The 16,844-nt window shown below is 40.5% G+C and overlaps 1 long non-coding RNA gene across 4 annotated transcripts in view; it reads right to left on the reverse strand.

The window, feature by feature from the left end:
- LOC135108060 (uncharacterized) overlaps positions 1-16,844 on the reverse strand; it is a 122,030-nt gene that overhangs the window by 63,306 nt on the left and 41,880 nt on the right. For all 4 annotated transcript variants that reach the window (XR_010272127.1, XR_010272128.1, XR_010272125.1 and 1 more), the window contains exon 2: positions 14,665-14,747. This is a non-coding gene — a long non-coding RNA (uncharacterized LOC135108060). The remainder of the gene's footprint in view (positions 1-14,664; positions 14,748-16,844) is intronic.

Raw genomic sequence — 16,844 nt, forward strand, 5'->3', positions numbered from 1 at the left:
TTTGACGATAACACTCACTCTTTTTTTCGCGGAGGGCGTGTCCCGGTGAGAGAGAGAGAACAAAAGAGACTAAAAATAGACAAAAAGAGAAGAAAAGCGAAACAAGGGAAGTGGAGAGCAGAAGCCACGGCAAACTACACGGAAAAAAAAAGAAAGATAGAGAGAGAAAAAATACGGTGAAAGTGAGGGAGGGGAATGATGAAAGGTAAATGCGATGGAGTTAAGAGAGACGGAACGGAAGGAAAAGAAAAAAAAAGGGAGAAGGATGGAGTTACGAAGGATGTAATGTGAGTTAGTAGGACGCTGCAGGATCACCAGGCAGGATCCCGTAGGACTTTTGTGTGGGATAAGTGAGTTACTCGAGGCAGCAGCAGTGAACGTTGTACAGATGACTAGACGTGCTGCCTCTCTCTCTCTCTCTCTCTCTCTCTCTCTCTCTCTCTCTCTCTCTCTCTCTCTCTCTCTCTCTCCTCTCTCTCTCTCTCATTTTCTGTGTTGGTTTGTGTTTGTTTTCTGGGTCAGGTTTTCTATTTTTTTGTCTCTTGTGGTTTGTTTTTGGTCTCTCTCTCTCTCTCTCTCTCTCTCTCTCTCTCTCTCTCTCTCTCTCTCTCTCTCTCTCTCTCTCTCTCTCTCTCTCTCTCTCTCTCTCTCATTCGTTCCTTTCCTCCATCATCCCATCCGCCTCATCTCTCTCTCTCTCTCTCTCTCTCTCTCTCTCTCTCTCTCTCTCTCTCTCTCTCTCTCGTCACTGCGGAAGAAAAGTTAAACTAAGCTGGAAAGAAATAAAAAAAAAATAGAAAGCAGATACTATTTTATTAACACCACTTAGCTGGATGAGAGAGGAAAATTATAATGACACGGAGTAAACAACAACAACAACAACAACAACAACAACAACAACAACAACAACAACAGCAACAACACTACCACAGCAACAACAAAAGTTAAACCTCCCACTAGAACTTTACCTTAAAGCCACAAAATCACTGCAAAATGGAATGCATGAGTCAAGAACTTAAATATTCAAAGATCAACAAAAAAATATGCCTTTCATGAACCCCTGTAGCTCCTCGGCTTGTGCGCTTGTCTCAGATCCTAGTGGTTCCTGATTCGATACCTGGAGAGGAGTGGATGAATGTGGTGTGTGAAGGAGGAAGAAGAGGAGGAGGAGGAGAAGGAAGTGGGGATATATGACAGCAACGACTAAGAATAAGAATAAGAAGGAGTATGACAATGATGGCGACGAAGGATGAGGAGGAGGAAGAGGAGGAGCAGTAGGAACAGAGAAACAAGGAAGAAGCAAAAGAAAAGGAAGTAAAGATTGATATTGAATAATGGATTAAATGACTGACTGACTGACTTACTGCAAGTGACTTAAGCCGTCACAACAATAAGGTGACATGATACTAAAAAGAAAACAAAGGAAAAAAAAACACCAAAAAACACTACAAAATCATATAAAAAACACGAATTTAAATCCAGATCACAACTTATCTTCCTCCTTCCAAGACAACGAGGCAGACAGAGACAAAAGGGAAAGGAAGAGGACAAAAAAAAAAAAAAAAAGAGAAGAGAAAAAAATAGAGGAATGTCAAAGTACAGAAAAAAGTGAGGTGGACAAGAATGGGGTGATGGGGAGCAGGGAAGGGGTGATGGGGCGAGGGTGTTGACTGTGGGTGCCATCTATCCCTCTTTATCGGGCTGCAATGGATGGGTGGCCAAGGGTGCTATCTGCAGCTTTATTGCATCCTCAGTCTGTACCGCGAGAGAGAGAGAGAGAGAGAGAGAGAGAGAGAGAGAGAGAGAGAGAGAGAGAGAGAGAGAGAGAGAGAGAGAGAGAGAGAGAGAGAGAGAGGGAAACATTCACAGACAGAGAAACAGAAACACAAACAGGCATGAACACACAGACAAACAAGCTAACAGACAAAAAAATAATTACAAAACATCATGAATAACAAACACACTCACAAACACATAAAAATCGTAAAATAAACACAAACAACGATAAAAAAAATAATAAATACTTGACATTTAACAATATACGACCACCACCACCACCACCACCACTACCACTACCACCACCACTACCACCACCACCACCACCACCACCACCAACACAGCTTTCGTGAGTCGTGCCCGTCCCTCAGCGGCTTCAATGTGGGAAAAATCCGTTGCTACAATATTCCTCGTGATTTATTTGCAACTATTTTTTAAGGCAATGTGGCGCCTGGGAAGAATTACGGACTCATTTGGAGCTCAGAGTTTTTCTCCACAGACTTTCTTTCTAACCCGAGTCCTTTTTTTTTCGGGTCCTTTTTTCCTGTGTCCTTTTTTTCTGGATTTACTTTCCGTTTTGTGTTTTTTCTTTGTCAATCTTTTCTTGATTTTTTTTTCTCTTCTGAACGTTTTTTTTTTTAAGTGGATCCTTTTTTTCTTGAGTTATTATTTTTTTTCTTCAAACGAATTTTTCTCTAATTAATTTCTATTTTGTGAGTATTTTTCTTCCAGTCTTTTCACTAATCTGCTTTGAATTAATAACATTTAAAAAAATTTTCCCTATTCAATGAACATTTGTTTCTTCGAAATTTCTGCATATATTTAGCATAGTATTATGATTTTTTTTTCAAATTTTCCACTCAGAGGAATCATTTTTCCCTTTTTCTTCATATAATATTGTTTTGTTTCACGGGTTCTCTGTACCCAAACACACACACACACACACACACACACACACACACACACACACACACACACACACACACACACACACACACACACAGACACACACACACACTAACCTACCCATCCATCACACGACTTTTCACTTCAAGACTTCCCCCTGAATCACCACAAACTGTAAAAGATTCATATAACCAACATATCACCTTCAGCCGCTCCCTCTTCGCCTTCATCAGTAGCCAGGCAGCCTCCTTTAGGGCTCCAGCTGCCTCCTTCCTGCCCCCGAGACCTGACGCGGCGAGCTTGGGGACTTTTGGGCGATAGTTTTGGGTTGTTTAAGACTTGATGGATTTGTGGATTTGAAACACGTTGGGGGAAAGTCGAGATTCCGTGTCTCGTGGGATTAAGAGGAGTGGTGGTGGTGGTGGCGGTGGTGGCGGTGGTGGTAGTGTTATTATGGTTATTATCTGTGTTATTGTTATTATTATTACTCTTACTATTACTTTTATAGTTATGGGGACATTTCAAAACCTGAGGAGGAGGAGGAGGAGGAGGAGGAGGAGGAGGAGGAGGAGGAGGAGGGGAAAGAGAACGACGGAGGAGGAGTAGGACGATGCAAATGACTAAGAACAAGAACAAGAACTAGGAGGAAACAATACCAAAAAAAAAAAAAAAAAAGAAAAAGAAAAAAAAGACGAACAAAAAAAAAGAAAGAAAAACACAAACAAGAACAAAACTTTAAAATCTTCCTTCATTTCACACACACACACAGACACACACACACACACACACACACATCAAACACCATTCCACACCAACTACACATATCTAAAGACAAACACAACTGACACACAAACACACACACACACATAAACACACACACACACACACACACACACACACACACACACACACACACACATGGAATATATATTGGAAAAAAAAATTCTGCCTGAACCTAACATGATCCCAAAGTTTCCCACATTAATTCGAGTGCACAATATCGCCTTTGCCACACGCGAGGGAGAGAGAAGAGAGAGAGAGGAGAGAGAGTGAGAGAGAGGTAAGAGGTGAAGGAAGGAAAGCAGAGTGAGGGGTATGGAAGGAAAGGGAGAGAGAGAGAGAAGGAGAGAGGAGGAAAGTAAGGCAGAGAATAGAGGATATAGATGGAAAAGGAGAGGAGAGAGAAAGAAGGTGTGAAAGGAGGGAAAGAAAGAGGAAGTGTGAATGAAAAATGTAAATAAAGGGTAAGGAAGAGAGAGGGAAGGGAGAGTAAGGAAAGAGAAAAAAAGAGGGTGAGAGAGGGAGAGGGAGAGTACACGAAAAGAGCAGTCAAAAAAGAGGAAACAAGAAGGGGAAAGGGAGAAAGGAAGAAAGGGAGTAAGGATGTAGGGACGGTGTTAAAGAGAGAGAGAGAGAGAGAGAGAGAGAGAGAGAGAGAGAGAGAGAGAGAGAGAGAGAGAGAGAGAGAGAGAGAGAGAGAGAGAGAGAGAGAGAGAGAGAGAGAGAGAGAGAGAGAGAGAGAGAGGGAGATAAAGGGAGGGGGTCAAGAAATGAGAGGAAGAGAAAAATGAAGTGAAGTGAAAGATGAATAGAGAATAAAGGAAGAAAACTCAGTACCTGTTTGGTGTGAAAAGGAAGAAAGTACGAATAGAAAGAGAGAGAGAGAGAGAGAGAGAGAGAGAGAGAGAGAGAGAGAGAGAGAGAGAGAGAGAGAGAGAGAGAGAGAGAGAGAGAGAGAGAGAGAGTAAGGAGAATGACCATCAGGATTTTAATAATGTGATTCCTATGCTGTAGCTAAAATAAAAGAGGTATTGATCAACTGAATCCAATACAAAAATACTTTACATGCTATACAAAAATTAAAGTGTATTTTTTTTCACTCTCCCACACTCTCAAATTATCAACTCTCATTACCTTCTGTAGTGGTTTTGGCGAATTATGCAAATGAGCCTATAATGAAATTTTTAGGAGCATTACGTACTTAATGAGAGCGAGAGCGAGAGCGAGAGAGAGAGAGAGAGAGAGAGAGAGAGAGAGAGAGAGAGAGAGAGAGAGAGAGAGAAGGTCCTTTAGATAAGCAGACGGCCGTGGAAGGAAGAATATATGGGCTACTGAGTCAGGCTGAGAATATTACCATATTGACTCCTGAGAAGAAGTGAGAATATCGATATAGGAGGAGGAGGAGGAGGAGGAGGAGGAGGAGGAGTAGGAAGAAGAAGAAGAAGAAAAGGGGGAGGAGGAGGAGGAAGAGGAGGAGGAGGAAGAGGAGGAGGAGGAGGAGGAACAGAGCAACTCGTAAGGTAGACAAGTAGGCGGATAACGAGATGAGGACGAAGAGCAAGAGAAAAAAGAAAAAAAAATGAGGAGGAAAAAAAAAATCGGAAAGAAAGAAAGAATGAAAATCAGAAAAAGGATAACAAATCACAAAGAAAGTAAGGAAGAGAACGAGGAGGAGAAAAAATAAATAAACAAGGAGAAAAGGAAAAGGGGTTGGATGAAAAGACATATAAAAAGACGAAAGAGATGGATTAGACGGACAGACTGACAGACACACACACAGATAGACCAGACAAGATTAAAAGAGAGAAAGAATCCAATGTAATGAATGGAGATTATAAATAGAGCGCACAGAAAGTTAATTAACAGGTCGATATAAAAGAATGTGTTCAATATTTGTAATCAACAACAGTAACAAAGAGAACAATTTTTTTCGATATGTATTTTTTATTTTTCCAGTAAGAACTTTTGCTTCGTTTCTTTCGTCTCTCTCTCTCTCTCTCTCTCTCTCTCTCTCTCTCTCTCTCTCTCTCTCTCTCTCTCTCTTAGAACACAATCCCAAATACCTTTTATCTTTACTACGAAACAAGAAAACGAACTATTGAAGAATTCTCTCTCTCTCTCTCTCTCTCTCTCTCTCTCTCTCTCTCTCTCTCTCTCTCTCTCTCTCTCTCTCTCTCTCTCTCTGTTGATCCTCTCCTTTTTGTCTCCTTGTCTGTTTTTACGTTTTCTTCTTGTCTCGCTTTTATGCTTCACTCTTTTGTTGTCTTTACATGCATTCTTTTATTCTTTTTTGTTTTTGTTTTGACATTTCCTTTCGTTTTCGTTTTTGTTTCTCTTCTGCCTCTCTTGTGCTCCACTGTGCCCTGGTTCGTGTGTGTGTGTGTGTGTGTGTGTGTGTGTGTGTGTGTGTGTGTGTGTGTGTGTGTGTGTGTGTGTGTGTGTGTGTGTGTGTGTGTGTATTTTAGGCGGTGACAAGTTAACGTGTGCACAACTTTCCATGAGTATTCTCTCTCTCTCTCTCTCTCTCTCTCTCTCTCTCTCTCTCTCTCTCTCTCTCTCTCTCTCTCTCTCTCTCTCTCTCTCTCTCTCTCATGCCGGTGCCCTGTTAACACCTTCCTTAATAAGCAAATATTTCGTCTATTCACTCTCACATCGCCTCCTTCCCTCCCCAAATCTCATTATCGTTCACTTCACCTTGCCAACACTCGCCGTGACGTCCATAACAGTAATCAATAACACCATTTTGCCTGGGATATTGGAAATCACTACCAAGAGATGGCGCTGATCGAACTGCTATCCCCAAAACCAACGCCAACATGTAGCCGTCCCGCCCCTCCTCCTGTCCAGGTCTTCGTTTTTCATCTTTCCCTTACATATTCGTGTTCTCCTCTTCTTAGTGATTTGTACCTCTTAAAACTAACGCTGACAAAACCTTTGCTTTGGTTCTCCTCCTCCTGCATACCCATTCTCTTCTTCGTGACTTCTGTACCTCTAAAACTAACTCCAACTTCTACCCTTCTGGTTCTAGCACTGGTTTTTCTACATATTCTTCCTCCTCCTTTTCGTCACTTCTGTTCCCAAACTCTGACGCGCACGCTTCCTCTGGTTCTAGTACAGGTTTTTCTACATATTCCTCCTTGACCTTCTCCTCCTCCTTGTTCTCGTATTCAAAGTGCCTGTAGTTCTGTGGAGTGTGGTATGTGGTGTGTGTCAGATTTAGGTGTGGTGTAGAATTCTATGTTTAATTCTCTTTTACATATAGTTTTGGAGTCCCTGACCATTGAAAAGTAAATAAATAGATAAAACAGAATAAACATAAGAAGAACTGTGCAGAAGAAGACTGGGAACAATGATAAATAACGAAAACTAAATACTTAAAAAAAAGAATATATATATATATATATATATATATATATATATATATATATATATATATATATATATATATATATATATATATATATATATATATATATATATATATATATATATATATAAGAAAAAAAATATTTTAAGAAAGCAGCAAACTTCCGCCTGTATAAGAAAAAACGCAAGAAGTTTGAATTAAAAAGTATCTGAAAATGATGACAGTGAAAATGAGGCATGAGGATCAGTTTTCCTTATATTTTTACGGTAAACTAAAAAAAAAAAAAATCGTCATTTCTAAATGTAACTTTTTTTTTTTTTGTAATCTACACACAATTTTAGAGAATCCAATTTAGGTGTGATTTCCAAATGAATAAAGGCTGTGAAAAAGTAACATACATGCAAACTCATTCATGCAATTAAAAAAACATAAAGCTGAAAGTCTAGTTCTTACACACACACACACACACACACACACACACACACACACACACACACACACACACACACACACACACACACACACACACACACACACACACTCTTAATACAAGTACAGAAATTAAAATACATATAAAAAAAAATTCATCACCACAGGACTTTTACTTCGTCAGCGCCTTCGGGAGGAGTAAGAGGCGGAAGGTCATCGGGACGTGTGGGTGCTGAGAGCTTTCTGAAGGAGGAGGAGGAGGAGGAGGAGGAGGAGGAGGAGGAGGAAGAGTGGGGGTGAAAGTCTGTGGTGGGTTAAAGTTGTATAAACAGTATGATTCCCTAGAGAAGAGGAGGAGGAGGAGGAGGAGGAGGAGGAGGAGGAGGAGGAGGAGGAGGAGGAGGAGGAGAGGAAAGGAAAGGCAGGGAATGGAGAGATGGAGGGAGAGTAGGTTATTCTTTTATCTCATTGTGGCGTCTCCTGGGACATCTCTCCTCCTCCTCCTCCTCCTCCTCCTCCTCCTCCTCCTCGCTCTTCCCTCGCTTCATTCCTTTCACCTCTCCCTCTCCTTCCCTTCTTCAAATAGCAGTGAAAGAAAATGAACCAAAAGACGAGGACACGCCAAACCAGAGAGAGAGAGAGAGAGAGAGAGAGAGAGAGAGAGAGAGAGAGAGAGAGAGAGAGAGTCGTGGACTATCTCACACAGCATACAGAGGATCAACACTGCCTCCAGAACCCTTGAAGTCTCTGTCACTGGTGGGGGGAGGCGGAAGGGGAGAGGGAGGGATCCCCCATCTCCCTCCCCCTCAGTAAGACCCTTGTACCAACACCTGGCATATTGACCTAATTTTCGAGTATCTGAAGTGTGTGTGTGTGTGTGTGTGTGTGTGTGTGTGTGTGTGTGTGTGTGTGTGTGTGTGTGTGTGTGTGTGTGTTATCTGGCATCTGTTTATTTTTCTTCCTAAATCAAACTATTTTTTATAAGACTCATATTTTGTGCATCTTCGTCTCCATCTATACTCGTATGTCTCTCTCTCTCTCTCTCTCTCTCTCTCTCTCTCTCTCTCTCTCTCTCTCTCTCTCTCTCTCTCTCTCATCCTTCAAGGCAGCAGGAATCAGGTGAAGAAATCGAATTAAAGAAAGCCGAAGCACTTGAGCTGATGAGGCGCCAGGTAAAGCCCAACCAGGTGAGTTCTTGCACACCTGGGGAAGAGCAGCAGTCGTAAGCAGGTGTGTTTTTAGGTGTGCTGGTGCTGATTTTATTTATTCCCTTCAATAGAGTGGAGCTTTTTTCTGTTTGATCTGAAGTTCGATTTAAAATTTTCTTGGTAACGAGTGTTTTTCTTTTATTAATATTGCATTTTTCTTTTTTTTTGTGTGTTTTTTTCTTCGGATTAGTTTATGTACTCCTCCTCCTCCTCCTCCTCCTCCTCCTCCTCCTCCTCCTCCTCCTCCTCCTCCTCTTACTACTACTACCACTACTACCACTACTTCTAGTATTATCACTTATGCTTCTGTAACTACTATTACCACTAAAACACTCTTGATAATTCACATTCATAAAACTCTCAGGTAACATTTCATTATCTTCCCTCAGGTGTTTCCTCTTCCCTGTATTACACTCAGGTAATCACTGTCCTTTTACCTGAAGCCTCCTCTTCCTCCTCTTCCCCCTTCCTTCACCTTTTATATGTTCATTTTTTTCAATCTTCCCTGTATTCCTCAACATTTCATCCTTTGTATTTCACTTTTCTCTGTATTTCTCCACTATTCTCCATTGCTCTCTTCTTGCAGCCTCTCCTCACCTCTTCATCCCTCCATCACTCCTTAAGCCTCCTCATCACCCTATTCACATCTATCACCTTCCTCTCACCCGAACCTCTCTCCTATATTCTCTTCCTTTCTCAGCCTCTCTCCCTCTCTCTCCCTCTCAATACATCCTTCAAGACAGTCCTACACTCACTCACAACGAACTGAAGGCATCACTAAGGACCTCAGTTGCCGCCCACGATTGGCCACCAGGACACAAACGCCCACGCCTATACACTCCCACACATGCCTATCTTTTCCTCGTCAAAGTCTCCCTCTCTTCTCATTTCCTAAAGTCTGCCTCTTAAAAATGGGTCTCCGTTTTCCTTAAGCATAAGAGTGTCTCTTTGTGAGCATTTTTACGGTCGATAATAGGGCTGTGAAGTCTTTTATAATGTCACAAAACTAGATAGCTTCCCTTCCTCTTCCTTGTGTCCCTCCTCCTATCCCTATCCATCCCCTCTATCCCTCTCTGTTTCCCTCTCCCTCCTCCTCCTCTTCCTCTATTACAATTATTCTTTATGCGAGCTTTTATTCTTGATCTTCCGCATCTTTTATATTCCTCTTTTTTTTCAGTTTTTCTCAGATTTTTGTTTTGTTATTTTGTTTTAATCTTATTTGCACTTTCAATTGCTTTATTTATTTATTTTTTCCAGTTTTCTTTAAAGATCTTTTAAGTAGTTTTTGTGCTTTTTGTGTGTGATTTATTTATTTGATTTTACTCAAATTTTCACTTTAAAATTTTTCCACTTTTTGCTTTCATTCCTTCCTCCTCTTTTTTTCTCTTCTTCTCCCTTCTCTTTCTCGGTCAAAAGGAAACGAAGGTAGTGGGGAAGTGGGGAAAGAAATGGGCGAGGGAGGGGGAGCTACTCAAGTATTTTGGAGATTAAATCACAAAATAAAGCTAAATGTTCCAGAAATGTTTAAACTCTTTATGTTTTATTGTTTTCTCAAATAGTTTTCCTCTCAAAGGTTTTAATTTGATTTTCTTCTATTCTTCTGTAATTTTATTGAATCTGCTTCGTTCGTTTGTTTACTGAGTGTTAATATTATCAGTTAGTATTTAAATTTACATCGTTTACAGAAATATTACGGGTTTCCTTTATTTTTCTTCTTCTTTTAAAGCCATGAATCATTGTCTTAAACTATCTAATTTAACTTACTCCATTACAAAATCAATTATCTCATAACTTTTCGTTTGTTTCTCCTCCTATCTCTCTTCCTTCCTTCCTTCCTCTCCTATTACTGTCACATTTTGCACCTACTTCTTTCACTGCCTGTCTCTCTCTTCACTTTCCTTCTCTCACTCCTGTATTCTTTCCATCTCTTTCTTTCTATTTGGCACATTTATTTTTCACTGCATATTCCTCTTTTATTCTTAATCATCTTATTTCTCTCAATCTTTCATTCGTCTCCTTCCTTTTTTTTTCTCTCTCTCTATTTGGTGTATCAGTGTATCTCCTTTTTCATTCCTATCTACTAATTCTTCACTTTTTTTAATTTTGTATTGTACTACTTTACATTTAACTTTCCTGACTTCTCTCCTCGTTTTCTTCCCTCTTTTCTACTTGGTGTATCAATGCATTTCATTTTTAATCTCATCACTATACTCTTCTATCTTTATTCTCTACCCTACTTCTCTCACTTCCTCCTTTTCTCCTTCTCCTTTTTCCTCTTCTTCCTTCTTTCCTGTTTGGTGTATCATTGCATTTCATTTTTACCTCTCTCGCTGTTTAATCTTTTATCTTCATCGTCTACCCTACTTCTCTCAATTCCTCCTTTTCCCTCCCATCTCCTTCATGTTGGGTGCTTCACGCCTCACTGCTTTCCCTCCCTCATCTCCTCGTCTCCTCGTCTCCTCTTCAACCTTGCACAAGGCGACATAGGGAGGGAACACGACAAGGTTACCTCCACCTAATATTTTACAGCTGTCTGAAAGTCTTTGATCCTGAAACTGAAACTTATAATAGCCTCAAGTTCCTCAAACAAATAATTCTTCACGTCTTGCATCTTCTTTCTCTCTCTCTCTCTCTCTCTCTCTCTCTCTCTCTCTCTCTCTCTCTCTCTCTCTCTCTCTCTCTCTCAGTTGTTCCTCTTTTTTTCTTCTTTTTGCTTATATAATCTCGTTTTTTTGTCTCTTTCTCTTTATCTCATATTACTATTCATCCTTCGTCCTTATCCTAATCTTTACCTCAATCTTCTTTTCCTTCCTCCTCTTCCTCTTCCTCCTTCTCCTTTATTCTTTCCTTCACTTAATCGTACCCATCCACTTCTTATCTAGCTTTTCTTTCTCCTGTTTCATCTCTCGCTTGCTGCTTTCCTCTCCTCTCCACATCATTTTTTTTCTTCTCACCCTCTCTTTTTATCTCCTACACTTCCCCCTTCTCCTCCTCCTCCTCCTCCCTTATTTTTTTATTCCTCCAGGTAAAACTCCTGGTATATCTTTTCCACTTCACCTTTCCCATTCTGACTTTCAACCTGCTTTTCTCCTACTCAGGTATGAATAACACTTTTTTCCCCCCACATGTTTACCTGTCTCATGGATTTGTGGCTCTAATAACAACCCACAGCCTCTCAATCTCATCTACCCACGCACACACACACACACACACACACACACACACACACACACACACACACACACACACTGCACTTGTAAAACTTTACCAGAATCTGTGTTTATTCTCCTCTCTCTCTCTCTCTCTCTCTCTCTCTCTCTCTCTCTCTCTCTCTCTCTCTCTCTCTCTCTTCAGTAGGATCTCATCTACATAAGAAGGTGTCCTATGGTTTCTGAGAAGGATTACGGCATAGGAGGAAAGGAAATAAGAAGAAGAAGAAGAAGGAGGAGGAGGAGGAGGAGGAGGAGGAGGAGGAAGTAAGAGGATGGGAGGGAAAAGTTAGGCCAAAAAATTAAGAAATGCAGAAAGCTTAATGAAGGAATGTGTGCGAGAGAGAGAGAGAGAGAGAGAGAGAGAGAGAGAGAGAGAGAGAGAGAGAGAGAGAGAGAGAGAGAGAGAGAGAGAGAGAGAGAGAGAGAGAGAGGGGTAATTTTTAACAAGATTTTCTCCATCCACACTAATATGGAACATTAAAAACGACTAAACAAAGGCATGTGTGTGTGTGTGTGTGTGTGTGTGTGTGTGTGTGTGTGTGTGTGTGTGTGTGTGTGTGTGTGTGTGTGTGTGTGTGTGTGTGTGTGTGTGTGTGTGTGTGTGTGTGTGTGTGTGTGTGTGTGTGTGTGTGTGTGTGTGTAGGCATTGTTCATTTCGTCCATTTTTCATGTATTTTCAGTATCCATGTTTTTTCTTCTTCTGACAGAGAGAGAGAGAGAGAGAGAGAGAGAGAGAGAGAGAGAGAGAGAGAGAGAGAGAGAGAGAGAGAGAGAGCAAGGTTAATTCTTCATCTCCATTACTAACAGCGTGCAGGACTCACTCTCCCAGAAGGCTCTCTCTCTCTCTCTCTCTCTCTCTCTCTCTCTCTCTCTCTCTCTCTCTCTCTCTCTCTCTCTCTCTCATCTACACGCATGGAAAAATCCACATTCTTTACCTCCCGTGATCTCTTCCCTCTTCCACTTCATTCATCTCCACCTGATCATCTTCACCTCCTCCTCCTCCTCCTCCTCTTATTTCTTTTTTTCCCCACTTCCTGTTCTGTTCTCTTTCTTCTACACCTCCTCATGCTTCCCTGTATCACCTCGTTTTTCCTCTAATTATCGTTGTTTTCCTCCTCCTCTTCCTCTTCTAACTCCTCTTACGTAACCGTTTATCTACACAGTAAACACAGATAGGTCATTTATAAACATCCATACTACCTCTTCTTCCTTTGTTTCTTCCTCTTCCTTCCTGCACCTTCTCTCTCCATTACTGCTTTATTCATCACTCCTTTACCTGTTCTTCTCTCTCTCTCTCTCTCTCTCTCTCTCTCTCTCTCTCTCTCTCTCTCTCTCTCTCTCTCTCTCTCTCTCTCTCTCTCTGTGTATCAATTTACCCTTTCTTTATATATTTTTTTTGTTTTTTTCTAACTTTTATCTATATCAGTCTTTCTCCTCTTCTTATTCTCTTTTTTCTTTTTATATAGTCATCTTCTGTCTTCTTACGTAGCTATTTTTTTCTTCACGTGTCCTTTCCTTCTCTTCTTCATCTCCTTCGTAATGTTATCTATTGTCCTCTGCATCTCTTCTTTACTTCTGCTATTCTAATCTGTCAGTCTCTCATCCACCTCTCCTATCTACGGTCTTATCTTGTCTTCTTTTTGCATCTTTATTCCATCCTTCTCTTCTCCTCCACCTCCTGTTCTCTTTCAATATCCTTATTCCATCCTTCTATCATCTTCCATCTCCTCTAGTCTATCTTCTTTCTCTCTTTCTCTTCTCCTCCACCTCCTCTTGTCTCCACCTACTTCCCCTCTGCCTGTCTTTCCTCTCCTTCCTCCTCCACCTCTTCTTCTTACCACCTACGTCCCTCATTCCTCTCTCATCTTTTATCCCTCTTCTACCCTTTCTCTCCTATTCCACCTCCTGTCTCCTTCCTTTATCTCATTCTCTCTTTCTTCACCTCTTCTTGTCACCACGGCATCCCTCCTCTATCCTTCTCTTCTCGTCTTCTTGTTCTTCTTCCCTCTCCCATCCCTCTCTCCTCCACCCCCTGCTCGTCCTGTCTCCGCCTCCTGCCATCTTGTCTTCTTTGCACAATTCAATACACCGAATTATTCAGCATCACATTTGACAACAAGCTGAGCACTCCGCCGCCTCTGAATGCCCGGGACAAAGGCGTCACCTGTCTCACGCCTCCTGCTCGCTGCCGCATAACACAGCGCTGCCTCTCCTCCTCTCCTCCTCTCTGACGCACAATCCGTATAGCCTTGACTTCCTATTCCTGGGCCCGTCATGTCTACGCTCAACTCTCTGCTGTGTCTCTGTTTCTGCCTCTCTCTCTCTCTCTATCTCTCTCTTCCAGGCTATACAGATGGTTAGTAGTGTTCTTAAGTGCTGTTCTTGTCGTTGATGTAGATTTTTTTTGTTAAACTGTCACTGTATTCATGTGAAGGCGCTTGTCTTCACCCAATTATTTCTCTTTGTGTCTCTATCTCTCTGCCAGGCTGGTTTTCAGTTTTTTTTTTTTTTTTTTTACTTTTAATGTAGATTTCTTGTTAAATTGTCACTATGAAAACATCCTTGAAAACACAAGTAACGTCCACAAAAGGTATACTTCACGTTTTCTGTTTAGACCATTTTCTTTCCATTTTTTGAGGGGGTACTAAGTCATGCCTCATTCCATTCATCTAACTACACCTCTCTCTCCCCTCCTCTTTTTCTCTCTCCTCCCGGCCATATAGATGATTAGTTTAGTTCTCACGTGTTTTTTTTTTCCATTACTAATGCAGATATCTTGCTAAACTCTCACTGTATTTAAAAACATGCTTGAAAACTCCGGTAATGTCCACTAGAGCGTGTTTCTATTAAAAAGAATCAAAATTTAGTACCTCCGTTTTCTGTTTGGATAATTTTCTTTTATTTTTTTATGGGGACTAAGTAAAAAAGAAAAAAGAATTCTGAGACTACTTTTCAATTCATTAGAGAAATATCAGACTGTACTCACATTCCTGGTCCTGCTGGAATCTTGTGTCCGTCTTCGTGCTCTGTTCAGTCCAGTTTGCCAACGTGAACTCGAGAGATCACACACTGGAAAGAGTAAAGGTGATATTTCAATAAGTTGGGAGAAACATGGAGAAGGAGAGGTGACAATACGGAAGACCATGAAGAGGATGAGAAGAATGAGAAAGAGGAAGAGACGGAACGAGATTTAATACAAGGATAAATATGAAAAGGATGAGAAGGAAGAGAGAATAATGATGACAAGACGAAGGAGGAAGAAAGAACACAATGACGAGGAAGTGAAGAGATAGGAAGAAATACAAGGACACAGGCAAATAGGAAGTAAAAGATGATAAGAGCAAGAACAAGAAAAGAGGAAGAGGACAAGGAGGAGAGAAGGGATGACAAGGAAGAAATACAAGAATAAAGACGAATAGATACAAACATGGAAAGGATAAGAACAAGAACAAGAAGGAAGAAAACAAGGAGAGAGGGGATGAGAAGAAAGAAATACAAAATAAAACCGAATAGACACGAACAAGTAAAGGATGATGATAAGAAGAACAAAAAACAAGGGAAGACAACGAAGAGGGAAGATAAAGATAAAAAAAAGGGTTAAGAGAGAGAGAGAGAAAAAAAAAAAACATAATATAGTGATAAACACAAACAGACACGAAGAAGTAAAGGGTGATGATAAGAACAAAAACACGAACAAGAGGAGATAACGAGGAGGAAAGATGAAGATAAAGAATTGAAAAAAAAAGTTTAAAGACATCATAAAAATCCTGTGATGCATTTAGTATGAGTCCTGGTGCTCGTGCTAATCCGCAACACTTCCTGGTCTCGTTAAGGGTTTGCTAAGAGGCATTCAGATCTCCCTCCTCCTCCTCTTGCTCTTTCTTTTCAATCCACACTCTCGCCTCCTCGTTGTCTTTTTTTTTTTCTCTCCTCTTATCTCTCTCTCTCTTACTGCGACACTTTCCTTTCCCCTCTCTCATTTTTTTCTCTTCTTGTTCTTGTCCTCCTCCTCTTGCCTCTCCTCCTCCTCCTCCTCCTCCTCCTCCTCCTCCTCCTCCTCCTCCTCCTCCTCCTCCGAGTGACGAGGGGGCATGAAGAGGTGGACGAGCGTCTTTTGTTTATGATTCGTAGCAGGAGAGACGCAGATCCATTCATCGTCCTAATTGCTCAAGTTCCCTCGGCAAGCTGTCCCTTTTCTCCTTTTAGCTATTTATCACCTTCACCTCCTCCTCCTCTTCCTCTTCCTTCTCCTCCTCCTGGTCACTTCATTCGCAGTAACTCAAGAGTAAATCTGATAATATTTACCTTTTTTCGACCATATTCTTAAACACTCTTCCCTGCGCCACACCTCCACTACTTTCAAAAAGCTCTAGTTAAGATTGCACAGGTTTTTACGAGTGTTTTTTACGGTTCAAGTGATAGATTAACATGATTACTAGTTTATCAGCTAGAGAGACACTGTTGAGAACCAGGCTAATCTTCTCTGTGGCCTTTGAAAATGGTCGTGGTGAGAGAACAAAGCGTTTCTGAATAGGAGGCTTTGAAGACTGAAGGAGCGTACATCTGCTCTCCTCTCTGTCTGGTGCTTACTGAGCTCGCTTGCATCTTGGTAGTGCTGGTAGTGTACGGTGGGTGGATGGGTGGATGTGGTTGATTGGCTGGCTGGAAGGGTGGGCTAATGGAGCTAGGTGAGTGAGCGAGTGTGAGCCGGTGGATAGATGAATGCAAATAAAATAATCGTAGTTTTGTATAATTCTAATTTGTAGGAAGAAATTCATTACATAATAAATAAACAAATAAGTAATTAAATAAATAAACAATTGAATAACTAATATAAATTCACTTACAGAAAAGAAAAAAAGATATGATGATGTTGATGATAATAATAATAATAATAATAATAATAATAATAATAATAATAATAATAATAATAATAATAACAATAATAATAGTAATAATAATAATAATAATAATAATAATAATAATAATAATAATAATAATAATAATAATAATAATAATAATAATAATAATAATAATAATAAATAACAATAATTACTACTACTACTACTACTACTACTACTACCACTAACAATAACACCAACACCAACACCAACACCAACAACAACAACAACAACTACTACCACCACCACTACCACCACTACTACC

This window comes from Scylla paramamosain, chromosome 16 (assembly GCF_035594125.1).
Source record: "Scylla paramamosain isolate STU-SP2022 chromosome 16, ASM3559412v1, whole genome shotgun sequence".
NCBI lineage: Eukaryota > Metazoa > Arthropoda > Malacostraca > Decapoda > Portunidae > Scylla > Scylla paramamosain.